The sequence below is a fragment of the Salvelinus fontinalis genome, chromosome 24 (assembly GCF_029448725.1).
Source record: "Salvelinus fontinalis isolate EN_2023a chromosome 24, ASM2944872v1, whole genome shotgun sequence".
In the NCBI taxonomy this organism is placed as follows: domain Eukaryota; kingdom Metazoa; phylum Chordata; class Actinopteri; order Salmoniformes; family Salmonidae; genus Salvelinus; species Salvelinus fontinalis.
Genome location: NC_074688.1, coordinates 44,264,663 through 44,277,162, shown reverse-complemented (window position 1 = coordinate 44,277,162; position 12,500 = coordinate 44,264,663). Strand labels below are relative to the sequence as shown.

Genomic DNA, 12,500 nt, shown 5'->3' with positions numbered 1-12,500 from the left:
TGGTTTTAACAACTTGTGGAAGCAGACTCTGTCGCCTTGGAAATGTGGAGTTGTTGGCTACAATTCTCTGCGGTGCGATGTTATATCACAAACTATTTGCTTTGTATTTAATAAAAAATCTATTTTTCATTGGGGTTTAAAATGTACTTTCTAATATTGACTAGTTAAGCCACCCTGTACTTTTTTTCTGTGAATAATCTCTGATTCACATTTTATCAGTGGTGGAAAAAGTCCCCAGTTGTCATAGGCTGCTTTAGTAAAAAGTAAATGTTATTGCTAAAATCATTTTAAAATCTTTATATTTAGCAAACCAAAACAGCACCATTTTCTTGTTTTTCCCTTGTTTTTACTGGGGGACACGCCAACACTCAGACATTACAAATGAAACGTGTGTGTTTAGTGAGTCCGCCAGATCAGAGGCAGTAGGGATGACCAGGGATGTTTCTCTTGATAAGTGTGTGAATATGAACATTTTCCTGTCCAGCTAAGCATTCAAAAAGGAACGAGTACATTCGGGTGTCAGGGAAAATGTACGGAGTAAAAAGTATATGATTTTCTTTAGGAATGTAGTGAAATTAAAGTAAAAGTTGTCCAATATATAAATAGTAAAGTACAGATACCTCCCAAAAACTACTTAAGTAGTACTTTAAAGTTTTTTTTTTTTTTTTAAACTTAAGTACTTTACAGCATTGCAATTTTATAACCATTTTACTAAACATAGCACAACCAGTCAAGTGACCTTGGTCACAGCCTACTGGGTGGGCACAGACGTCAATTCAACGTCTATTTATTGTCATTGAACTGACATGGAAACAGTGCTAATTCAAGCAGTGTGTATTCCCAATGGGAGAGTTACGTACAGAAAACATCCACACGGTCAATCATTGTTGTGAGCATCGACGACCCAAACGCTGATAACTGGAGAGACACTCACATGATACTCAGGGGTTACATTCCAAATAGGCATCCTATTCCCTACGTAGTGCACTACTTCTCCCACCTGGACAAGAGGAATACCTATAGTTGAAGTCGTAATGACTCCAAACTAAGTGTATGTAAACTTCCGACTTCAACTGTTGGTTTTCCCACTTGTCTAGGTGGAAGAGTAGTGCACTACGTAGGGAATAGGATGACCATTTGGAATGTATCATGAGTCTCTCCAGAATACCTACGTCAGAATGCTGTTCATTGACTACAGCTCAGCCTTCAACACCATAGTACCCTCCAAGCTCATCATTAAGCTCGGGGCCCTGGGTCTGAATCCCACCCTGTGCAAACTGGGTCCTGGACTTCCTGACGGGCCGCCACCCGGTTGGTGAAGGTAGGAACCAATAGCTCTACTTCGCTGATCCTCAACACGGTGGCCCCACAAGGGTGCGTGCTCAGCCCCCTCCTGTACTCCCTGTTCACCCACGACTGTGTGGCCACGCACGCCTCCAACTCAATCATCAAGTTTGCAGACGACACAGCCACATTTGGCCTGATTACCAGCAACGACGAGACAGCCTATAGGGAGATGCCAGGAAAAGAACCTCTCCCTCAATGTCAACAAAATGAAGGAGCTGACCGTAGACTACAGGAGACAGCAGAGGGAGAACGCCCCTATCCACATCGACGGAACCGCAGTGGAGAAGGTGGAAAGTTTTAAGTTCCTCAGCGTACACATCATTGACGATCTGAAATGGTCCACCCACACAGACAGCGTGGTGAAGAAGGCCTCTTCAGATCGCCTCTTCACCCTCAGGAGGCCGACAAAATTTGTCTTGGCCCCTAAAACCCTCGCATACTTTTACAGATGCACAATCGAGAGCATCCTGTCGGGCTGTATCACCGCCTGGTACGGCAACTGCTCCGCCCGTTGCACCGCCCGTTGCCTTATCAGGCTATTGCACTTTTAGAGCTAGGAACACAAGCATTTCACTACACCCACAATAACATCTGCTAAATATGTGCATGTGACCACTAAAAAATTGATTTGATTTATTGAGTCATGTGGGCCCTGGTCAAAAGTAGTTCACCGTGTACGGAATAGGGTGCTGTTTGGGACACAACCTGGTCAAAAGTAGTTCACCGTGTACGGAATAGGGTGCTGTTTGGGACATAACTTCAGCAGACTTATAAATCTGTTCCCATGAAGAGAACAGAGAGGGGAATCCAAGATCCAACAAGTTGTTTACTATTTTGTAAGAAAAATCCATGAAGTCAGCTGAGTTCTCTAAAATCAATTAGCTGTTTCTCTTCTCTGTCTCCTCTCTCTCTTCCTGGACTTGCCTTCTCCACCTCTGTCTCCTTCTCTCTTCCTGGACTTGCCGTCTCCACCTCTGTCTCCTCTCTCTCTTCCTGGACTTGTTGTCTCCACCTCTGTTTCTCTTCTCTGTCTCCTCTCTCTCTCCTGGACTTGCCGTCTCCACCTCTGTCTCCTTCTCTGTCTCCTCTCTCTCTCCTGGACTTGCCGTCTCCACCTCTGTCTCCTCTCTCTCCTGGACTTGCCGTCTCCACCTCTGTCTCCTCTTTCCTGGACTTGCCGTCTCCACCTCTGTCTCCTCTCTTTCCTGGACTTGCCGTCTCCACCTCTGTCTCCTTCTCTTTCCTGGACTTGCCGTCTCCACCTCTGTCTCCTTCTCTTTCCTGGACTTGCCGTCTCCACCTCTGTCTCCTTCTCTCTCCTGGACTTGCCGTCTCCACCTCTGTCTCCTTCTCTTTCCTGGACTTGCCGTCTCCACCTCTGTCTCCTCTCTTTCCTGGACTTGCCGTCTCCACCTCTGTCTCCTTCTCTTTCCTGGACTTGCCGTCTCCACCTCTGTCTCCTTCTCTTTCCTGGACTTGCCGTCTCCACCTCTGTCTCCTTCTCTCTCCTGGACTTGCCGTCTCCACCTCTGTTTCTCTTCTCTGTCTCCTTCTCTCTCCTGGACTTGCCGTCTCCACCTCTGTTTCTCTTCTCTGTCTCCTCTCTCTCTCTCTTCTGGACTTGCCGTCTCCACCTCTGTTTCTCTTCTCTCTCCTCTCTCTCTCCTGGACTTGCCGTCTCCACCTCTGTATCTCTTCTCTGTCTCCTCTCTCTCTCCTGGACTTGCCTTCTCCACCTCTGTTTCTCTTCTCTGTCTCCTCTCTCTCTCCTGGACTTGCCGTCTCCACCTCTGTCTCCTCTCTCTCTCCTGGACTTGCCGTCTCCACCTCTGTCTCCTCTCTCTCTCCTGGACTTGCCGTCTCCACCTCTGTTTCTCTTCTCTGTCTCCTCTCTCTCTCCTGGACTTGCCGTCTCCACCTCTGTTTCTCTGTCTCCTCTCTCTCTCCTGGACTTACCGTCTCCACCTCTGTCTCCTCTCTCTCTCCTGGACTTGCCGTCTCCACCTCTGTTTCTCTTCTCTGTCTCCTCTCTCTCTCCTGGACTTGCTGTCTCCACCTCTGTCTCCTCTCTCTCTCCTGGACTTGCCGTCTCCACCTCTGTTTCTCTGTCTCCTCTCTCTCTCCTGGACTTGCTGTCTCCACCTCTGTCTCCTCTCTCTCTCCTGGACTTGCCGTCTCCACCTCTGTTTCTCTTCTCTGTCTCCTCTCTCTCTCCTGGACTTGCCGTCTCCACCTCTGTCTCCTCTCTCTCTTCCTGGACTTGCCGTCTCCACCTCGGTTTCTCTTCTCTGTCTCCTCTCTCTCTCCTGGACTTGCCGTCTCCACCTCTGTTTCTCTTCTCTGTCTCCTTCTCTCTTCCTGGACTTGCCGTCTCCACCTCTGTCTCCTCTCTCTCTTCCTGGACTTGCCGTCTCCACCTCGGTTTCTCCTCTCTCTCTCCTGGACTTGCCGTCTCCACCTCGGTTTCTCCTCTCTCTCTCCTGGACTTGCCGTCTCCACCTCTGTCTCCTTTCTCTCTCCTGGACTTGCCGTCTCCACCTCTGTCTCCTCTCTCTCTCCTGGACTTGCCGTCTCTACCTCGGTTTCTCTTCTCTGTCTCCTCTCTCTCTCCTGGACTTGCCTTCTCCACCTCTGTTTCTCTTCTCTGTCTCCTTCTCTGTCTCCTTCTCTGTCTCCTCTCTCTCTCTCCTGGACTTGCCGTCTCCACCTCTGAATGCTCTGGCTATGAAAAGCCAACTGACATTTACTCCTGAGGTACTGACCTGTTGCACCCTCTACAACCACTCGTGGTTATTTTTTTTGACCCTGCTGGTCATCTATGAACGTCTTGATTAACGATCTGGCCTTAATGGCCAGGTACTCTTAAAATCTCCACCCGATTGATCAAATTAAATGTTTTGTAACATCAAAACTAGCTGCCCACCAAACGCGAAGGAGACGAAAACTTAACTTTGCTGGATTATTAAAACACATCATCCTGGGATGTTTTGAAACATATGGTGTGTTGTAACACCTTGACAGGGACTGGGAGACCTACCTTAAAAGGTTCAAAACACTATGATGGTGTTTCGTGTTCTGTTTAGGACAGAATTAGATACCTTCTCGTTTGGTGACGGTTTCTCTCTCTCTGTAGTTTCTAAACACTAGGATGGTGTTTCACCTTCCTGTCTAGTGAAGAGTTAGATACCTTCTCGTTTGGTGACGGTTTCTCTCTCTCTCTGTAGCTTCTAAACACTAGGATGGTGTTTCACCCTCCTGTCTAGTGAAGAATTAGATCGCTCCTTCAGGAATATTCTAATGTTTAACATCTGATCATTTGCCAGTTTAACCATTTTTTGGCAGCCATTGTTGAGCACAGTGCTCCAAACCACCAGCAGTGACTAGAGGTTTTACCAATGATGTACGTACCTGTATATAAACCCTGGATTGTTGATGCTGTGTATTGGCCATTGAAAGGCTTTGAAGCCACCGGTCGGCCATATTGGTACTCCCCGGTAGAAGCAGTCCTCCATGGAAATGGATGGAATTCTATTTCCATTAAATGTTTCAAGGACAAAATGACATGTATTTAAGTATTTCTTTGTTGTAGTGGGGACAGTAACATTAGTACTTCCCCCCCCCCCAGAAAAAAATATATTAAGGACATTTAAAAAAAAAAAAAATGTTTACATTTTAAATGTTAATGTTTAGCTCACATACTTTTAAAGTATGCATTAAAGTGTCTGTCATAGAATAAACGTGGCAAAATGAACGTAGGCATTTATAAATGCATTTATATAGCTTTACAATGGAAGAGGCGTGCCAAGATGGCTGCCCTGTGGCTTCAATACAGCACCTCCTGTCAGTCATCTAGGGTTTATACACATTATTGGGTTTTACAGCAAGCATTGCAGGATACTATGGAAGTCCAGAGAGGACATATGAAGAAAAAAATAAAAAATAGTTCCCTATTTATCTCGCCGTCACTACATAACAAAAGTTGTTTTGTCGCGATCACGAGATAATCAAAAGTACCACACATCATCCATTGATCTGTTCGGATGCACGATAACCACAGGATAACCAAACATAGAGAACTGAGGGATTGAACTCATTGGAAGTCTAGTTTTAATCTCCTTGCCCTTTCTATCTTGACGTGTCTCTGTTTTCAGAGTATTGTGGGTAATTCAACTTTTTAAGACTTAATGATCTTTTTTTTTTACACAATGTTGTATGCATGTTTGGGGGAGGAAAAAGTATAATCTTTATTGGTATTAAAAGCAGATTGTTGTGCCATGAGGTGCAATGGATCAAGATGAATGGTTATCCAATCACCTGATCTCAGGTTAAGTAGACTACTTGTCATGGTTTCATTACACAATCATGGTGTTTTGAGACTTTCTGTTTTTACGGGTACTTTCCGGGCCTTTCCAGGGAGTTTTTCCCTCTGCGTTGCTTGCTCTTGGTGGGTTTTAGGCTGGGTGTCTGTAAAGGTCTTTGGGGGGTTTTAGGCTGGGTGTCTGTAAAGCTCTTGGGGGGTTTTAGGCTGGGTGTCTGTAAAGGTCTTTGGGGGGTTTTAGGCTGGGTGTCTGTAAAGCTCTTGGGGGGTTTTAGGCTGGGTGTCTGTAAAGCTCTTTGGGGGGTTTTAGGCTGGGTGTCTGTAAAGGTCTTTGGGGGGGGGGGGGGTTTAGGCTGGGTGTCTGTAAAGCTCTTGGTGGGTTTTAGGCTGGGTGTCTGTAAAGCTCTTTGGGGGTTTTAGGCTGGGTGTCTGTAAAGCTCTTTGGGGGTTTTAGGCTGGGTGTCTGTAAAGCTCTTTGTGGGTTTTAGGCTGGGTGTCTGTAAAGCTCTTTGGAGGTTTTAGGCTGGGTGTCTGTAAAGCTCTTTGGAGGGTTTTAGGCTGGGTGTCTGTAAAGCTCTTTGGGGGTTTTAGGCTGGGTGTCTGTAAAGCTCTTTGGGGGTTTTAGGCTAGGTGTCTGTAAAGGTCTTTGGGGGTTTTAGGCTGGGTGTCTGTAAAGCACTCTGGGGGTTTTAGGCTGGGTGTCTGTAAAGCACTTTGTGGTTTTAGGCTGGGTGTCTGTAAAGGTCTTTGGGGGGGTTTAGGCTGGGTGTCTGTAAAGCTCATTGGGGGGTTTTAGGCTGGGTGTCTGTAAAGCTCTTTGGGGGTTTTAGGCTGGGTGTCTGTAAAGGTCTTTGGGGGGGGTTTAGGCTGGGTGTCTGTAAAGCTCATTGGGGGGTTTTAGGCTGGGTGTCTGTAAAGGTCTTTGGGGGTTTTAGGCTGGGTGTCTGTAAAGCTCTTTGGGGGTTTTAGGCTGGGTGTCTGTAAAGCTCTTTGGTGGGTTTTAGGCTGGGTGTCTGTAAAGCTCTTTGGTGGGTTTTAGGCTGGGTGTCTGTAAAGCTCTTTGGAGGGTTTTAGGCTGGGTGTCTGTAAAGCTCTTTGGGGGTTTTAGGCTAGGTGTCTGTAAAGGTCTTTGGGGGTTTTAGGCTGGGTGTCTGTAAAGCTCTTTGGGGGTTTTAGGCTGGGTGTCTGTAAAGCTCTTTGGGGGTTTTAGGCTGGGTGTCTGTAAAGCTCTTGGTGGGTTTTAGGCTGGGTGTCTGTAAAGGTCTGGGGGTTTTAGGCTGGGTGTCTGTAAAGCTCTTTGGGGGTTTTAGGCTGGGTGTCTGTAAAGGTCTGGGGGTTTTAGGCTGGGTGTCTGTAAAGCTCTTTGGGGGTTTTAGGCTGGGTGTCTGTAAAGCTCTTTGGGGGTTTTAGGCTGGGTGTCTGTAAAGGTCTTTGGGGGGTTTTAGGCTGGGTGTCTGTAAAGCTCTTTGGGGGTTTTAGGCTGGGTGTCTGTAAAGCACTTTGACAACTGCTGATGTAAAAGGGGCTTTATAAAATAAATGGTATTGATTACAGACAACATATGGAGGCTACGGTAGATGGGCTTGTCGTGTCTTTGGCATCATTAAAACTGAAGACTTATCTTTATCAAATTCATAATTTTCCTAATATTGATATTTTAATATCTGATCAATTAGTCTTCTGATTAATGAATTATTCTTTACCTCACGTTAGTCTCATTCCAAACGTCGTAAATTGTTGGTTATCTGTACGAACCCAGTCTTCACTATGAGTCATCCATACATCAATTGTCTTAAAATAATGTATTTACTAAGTAATTCACAGAACACAGATTAGAACTGTGCTCATGGGCGGTCCTCTGACTCAGTTAAACTCCTAAGGGAATTGGAGTTTCCCTCATTAAACAGTCTAAAGTCATATTACATAATTTCACAAATAGTTCCATCTTTACCTCTCTGACCACAGCAGCCTGGGTGTAGGAGACAGAGGTAGGGGGGTGGTGCAGAGGTAGGGGGGTGGTGCAGAGGTAGGGGGGTTTGTGCAGAGGTAGGGGGGTTTGTGCAGAGGTAGGGGGGTTTGTGCAGAGGTAGGGGGGTTTGTGCAGAGGTAGGGGCGTGGTGCAGAGGTAGGGGCGTGGTGCAGAGGTAGGGGCGTGGTGCAGAGGTAGGGGCGTGGTGCAGAGGTAGGGGCGTGGTGCAGAGGTAGGGGCGTGGTGCAGAGGTAGGGGCGTGGTGCAGAGGTAGGGGCGTGGTGCAGAGGTAGGGGCGTGGTGCAGAGGTAGGGGCGTGGTGCAGAGGTAGGGGCGTGGTGCAGAGGTAGGGGCGTGGTGCAGAGGTAGGGGCGTGGTGCAGAGGTAGGGGCGTGGTGCAGAGGTAGGGGCGTGGTGCAGAGGTAGGGGCGTGGTGCAGAGGTAGGGGCGTGGTGCAGAGGTAGGGGGGTTTGTGCAGAGGTAGGGGGGTTTGTGCAGAGGTAGGGGGGTTTGTGCAGAGGTAGGGGGGTTTGTGCAGAGGTAGGGGCGTGGTGCAGAGGTAGGGGCGTGGTGCAGAGGTAGGGGGGTGGTGCAGAGGTAGGGGGGGTGGTGCAGAGGTAGGGGGGGTGGTGCAGAGGTAGGGGGGGTGGTGCAGAGGTAGGGGGGGTGGTGCAGAGGTAGGGGGGGTGGTGCAGAGGTAGGGGGGGTGGTGCAGAGGTAGGGGGGGTGGTGCAGAGGTAGGGGGGGTGGTGCAGAGGTAGGGGGGGTGGTGCAGAGGTAGGGGGGGTGGTGCAGAGGTAGGGGGGTGGTGCAGAGGTAGGGGGGTGGTGCAGAGGTAGGGGGGGTTGTCCTCGCTGTGTCCAAAGAGGGCAACATCCTGACAGGCTACAAACCACCTATGGATTCTATAGTAAATCTATACACTGAGTGAACAAAACATTAGGAACACCTTCTTAATATTGAGTTGCAGCCCCCTTTCCCCCGCAGAACAACCTCAATTAGTCGGGGAATGGAGTCTACAAGGTGTTGAAAGTGTTCCATAGGAAGGCTGGCCTATGTTGACTACAATGCTTCCCACAGGGAGGCTGGCCCATGTTGATTACAATGCTTCCCACAGGGAGGCTGGCCCATGTTGACTCCAATGCTTCCCACAGGGAGGCTGGCCCATGTTGACTCCAATGCTTCCCACATGGATACTGGCCCATGTTCACTACAATGCTTCCCACAGGGATGCTGGCCCATGTTGACTCCAATGCTTCCCACAGGGAGGCTGGCCCATGTTGACTCCAATGCTTCCCACAGGGAGGCTGGCCCATGTTCACTACAATGCTTCCCACAGGGATGCTGGCCCATGTTGACTCCCATGCTTCCCACAGGGAGGCTGGCCCATGTTCACTACAATGCTTCCCACAGGGATACTGGCCCATGTTGACTACAATGCTTCTCACAGGGAGGCTGGCCCATGTTCACTACAATGCTTCCCATAGGAAGGCTGGCCCATGTTGACTCCAATGCTTCCCATAGGGAGGCTGGCCCATGTTGACTCCAATGCTTCCCACAGGGATGCTGGCCCATGTTGACTCCAATGCTTCCCATAGGAAGGCTGGCCCATGTTGACTCCAATGCTTCCCACGGGAGGCTGGCCCATGTTGACTCCAATGCTTCCCACAGGGATGCTGGCCCATGTTGACTCCCCATGCTTCCCACAGGGAGGCTGACCCATGTTGACTACAATGCTTCCCACAGGGAGGCTGGCCCATGTTGACTCCAATACTTCCCACAGGGATGCTGGCCCATGTTGACTACAATGCTTCCCACAGGGATGCTGGCCCATGTTGACTCCAATGCTTCCCACAGGGAGGCTGGCCCATGTTGACTCCAATGCTTCCCACAGGGAGGTTGGCCCATGTTGACTCCAATGCTTCCCAGAGGGAGGTTGGCCCATGTTGACTCCAATGCTTCCCACAGGGATGCTGGCCCATGTTGACTACAATGCTTCCCACAGGGAGGTTGGCCCATGTTGACTCCAATGCTTCCCACAGGGATGCTGGCCCATGTTGACTACAATGCTTCCCACAGGGAGGTTGGCCCATGTTGACTCCAATGCTTCCCACAGGGAGGTTGGCCCATGTTGACTCCAATGCTTCCCACAGGGAGGCTGGCTCATGTTGACTCCAATGCTTCCCACAGGGAGGTTGGCCCATGTTGACTCCAATGCTTCCCACAGGGAGGTTGGCCCATGTTGACTCCAATGCTTCCCACGGGAGGCTGGCCCATGTTGACTCCAATGCTTCCCACAGGGAGGCTGGCCCATGTTGACTCCAATGCTTCCCACAGGGATGCTGGCCCATGTTGACTCCAATGCTTCCCACAGGGAGGTTGGCCCATGTTGACTCCAGTGCTTCCCACAGGGAGGTTGGCCCATGTTGACTCCAGTGCTTCCCACAGGGATGCTGGCCCATGTTGACTCCAATGCTTCCCACAGGGATGCTGGCCCATGTTGACTCCAATGCTTCCCACAGGGATGCTGGCCCATGTTGACTCCATTGCTTCCCACAGGGATGCTGGCCCATGTTGACTCCAATGCTTCCCACAGGGATGCTGGCCCATGTTGACTCCAGTGCTTCCCACAGGGAGGCTGGCCCATGTTCACTACAATGCTTCCCACAGTTGTGTCAATTGGCTGGATGTCCTTTTCTGGATACAGCAGCGTTGCTTGACACATTCTACCAGAAAGAAGTTTCAAAAGGAATTATAAATAAATATATACAGTAATGTTGATGTATAGACCATTGAAGACAGTGTTGCCGAAACGTTGGTGTTTTGCCCAATATATTACTGGGAGTTTACATATAGAGTGTGTGGCTCTCTTTATTTATTATTATAGTTTATAGTTTATTAGTCAGCATCTCTGGGTGTGCGACTGCTCATGCTTTTTATTGAAGTAACGACCCCTGCCATCTACAGTTGAAGTTGGAAGTTTACATACACTTAGGTTAAGAGTCATTAAAACTCGTTTTTCAACCACTGCACAAATTTCTTGTTAACAAACTATAGTTTTGGCAAGTCGGTTATGACATCTACTTTGTGCATGACACAAGTCATTTTTCCAACAATTGTTTACAGACAGATTATTTCACTTATAATTCACTGTACCTCTTTGCTTGACATCATGGGAAAATCAAAAGAAATCAGCCAAGACCTCAGAAAAAAATTGTAGACCTCCACAAGTCTGGTTCATCCTTGGGAGCAATTTCCAAACGCCTGAAGGTACCACGTTCATCTGTACAAACAATAGTACGCAAGTATAAACACCATGGGACCACGCAGCCGTCATATCGCTCAGGAAGGAGACGCGTTCTGTCTCCTAGAGATGAATTTACTTTGGTGTGAAAAGTGCAAATCAATCCCTGAACAACAGCAAAGGACCTTGTGAAGATGCTGGAGGAAACAGGTACAAAAGTATCTATATCCACAGTAAAACGAGTCCTATATCGACATAACCTGAAAGGCTGTTCAGCAAGGAAAAAGCCACTGCTACAAAACCGCCATAAAAAGTTGTGGCAAAATGGCTTAAGGACAACAAAGTCAAGGTATTGGAGTGGCCGTCACAAAGCCCTGACCTCAATCCCATAGAAATTGTGTGTGCGAGAAAGGAGGCCTACAAACCTGACTCAGTTACACCAGCTCTGTCAGGAGGAATGGGCCAAAATTCGCCCAACTTATTGTGGGAAGCTTGTGGAAGGCTACCTGAAACATTTGACCCAAGTGAAACAACTTAAAGGCAATGCTACCAAATACTAATTGAGTTTATGTAAACTTCTGACCCACTGGGAATGTGATGAAAGAAATAAAAGCTGAAATAAATAATTCTCTCTACTATTATTCTGACATTTCACATTCTTAAAATAAAGTGGGGATCCTAACCTAATTTTTACAAGGATTAAATGTCAGGAATTGTGAAAAACTGAGTTTAAATGTATTTGGCTAAGGTGTATGTAAACTTCCGACTTCTACTGTACATAATATCAACACTTATATTTAGTGTTGGAGAAAATTTATTTTAAGAAACGTTATCTTGTAATTCTGTTACCAAACCTCCACCATATCTTGAAGATATTTTCTGGTTTCTCTCGTGAGGAGATAATGTATAATATAAAGGATAATGAAATCTATAACGGAATTACCGCAATTGAATTGGTTACGATGGGAAATCATAGTAGCACAAACGACAGTTGGGCCATATGCTTCTGCCCTTCCGCTGGGATAATATGTTCAGCTCACATGTTTCTCTTTTTGTCGTCTGGTGGTCAAAACAAGACTGTGAAAACAGTCTAGACAACCCCCCCCCCCCTCTCTCTTCTCTCTCCCCAGTTAATGTCACCTTTCCTGGCTTTTACTGACACCTACCATGACACCTAGTCTTTTTCCATGTTCTGTAACCAGCATCCTCACCCACTGAGCACCAACAGACACCAGATGTCACGGATGTTGAAAAGTCGTTGAAATTTGATTAGTCCACCCTGACCGGACCAAATCTAAACCAATCATACATGTCTAAGTTTCACAAGTTTGAACAACACAGTACACACAGTACAACACAGTAGAGGAGAGAACAGGAGAGGAGAGAACAGACCAGTAGAGAACAGACCAGTAGAGAACAGACCAGTAGAGAACAGACCAGTAGAGCACAGACCAGTAGAGCACAGACCAGTAGAGAACAGACCAGTAGAGAACAGACCAGTAGAGAACAGACCAGTAGAGAACAGACCAGTAGAGAACAGACCAGTAGAGGAGAGGAGAGAACAGACCAGTAGAGAACAGACCAGTAGAGAACAGACCAGTAGAGAACAGACCAGTAGAGAA

At 47.8% G+C, this 12,500-nt stretch overlaps 1 protein-coding gene across 1 annotated transcript in view; it reads left to right on the top strand.

Moving 5' to 3' along the window:
• Positions 1-12,500, top strand: part of zgc:153184 (uncharacterized protein LOC751652 homolog) — a 73,044-nt gene that overhangs the window by 553 nt on the left and 59,991 nt on the right. The window lies entirely within an intron of this gene.